Source organism: Schistocerca piceifrons, chromosome 6, assembly GCF_021461385.2.
Source record: "Schistocerca piceifrons isolate TAMUIC-IGC-003096 chromosome 6, iqSchPice1.1, whole genome shotgun sequence".
Classification (NCBI taxonomy): Eukaryota; Metazoa; Arthropoda; class Insecta; order Orthoptera; family Acrididae; genus Schistocerca; species Schistocerca piceifrons.
The window spans coordinates 447,607,448-447,608,435 of NC_060143.1; the positions used below are offsets into that span (position 1 = coordinate 447,607,448).

At 52.1% G+C, this 988-nt stretch overlaps 1 non-coding gene across 1 annotated transcript; it reads left to right on the forward strand.

Annotated features, from left to right (window-relative positions):
* The first annotated feature begins 218 nt into the window (after positions 1-218).
* On the forward strand, positions 219-293 carry Trnas-uga. Its single transcript has one exon. It is a non-coding gene; the product is annotated as a tRNA-Ser (tRNA).
* The last annotated feature ends 695 nt before the right edge of the window (positions 294-988 follow it).

Below are 988 nucleotides of genomic sequence, written 5' to 3' on the forward strand. Positions count from 1 at the left end.
AATCTGCCAGGAAGTTTCATATCAGCGCACACTCCGCTGCAGAGTGAAAATCTCATTCTGGAAACATCCCCCAGGCTGTGGCTAAGCCATGTCTCCGCAATATCCTTTCTTTCAGGAGTGCTAGTTCTGCATGGTTCGCAGGAGAGCTTCTGTATAGTTTGGAAGGTAGGAGACGAGGTACTGGCAGAAGTGAAGCTGTGAGTACCGGGCGTGAGTCGTGCTTCGGTAGCTCAGTTGGTAGAGCACTTGCCCGTGAAAGGCAAAGGTCCCGAGTTCGAGTCTCGGTCGGGCACACAGTTTTAATCTGCCAGGAAGTTTCATATCAGCGCACACTCCGCTGCAGAGTGAAAATCTCATTCTGGAAACATCCCCCAGGCTGTGGCTAAGCCATGTCTCCGCAATATCCTTTCTTTCAGGAGTGCTAGTTCTGCATGGTTCGCAGGAGAGCTTCTGTAAAGTTTGGAAGGTAGGAGACGAGGTACTGGCAGAAGTGAAGCTGTGAGTACCGGGCGTGAGTCGTGCTTCGGTAGCTCAGTTGGTAGAGCACTTGCCCGCGAAAGGCAAAGGTCCCGAGTTCGAGTCTCGGTCGGGCACACAGTTTTAATCTGCCAGGAAGTTTCATATCAGCGCACACTCCGCTGCAGAGTGAAAATCTCATTCTGGAAACATCCCCCAGGCTGTGGCTAAGCCATGTCTCCGCAATATCCTTTCTTTCAGGAGTGCTAGTTCTGCATGGTTCGCAGGAGAGCTTCTGTAAAGTTTGGAAGGTAGGAGACGAGGTACTGGCAGAAGTGAAGCTGTGAGTACCGGGCGTGAGTCGTGCTTCGGTAGCTCAGTTGGTAGAGCACTTGCCCGCGAAAGGCAAAGGTCCCGAGTTCGAGTCTCGGTCGGGCACACAGTTTTAATCTGCCAGGAAGTTTCATATCAGCGCACACTCCGCTGCAGAGTGAAAATCTCATTCTGGAAACATCCCCCAGGCTGTGGCTAA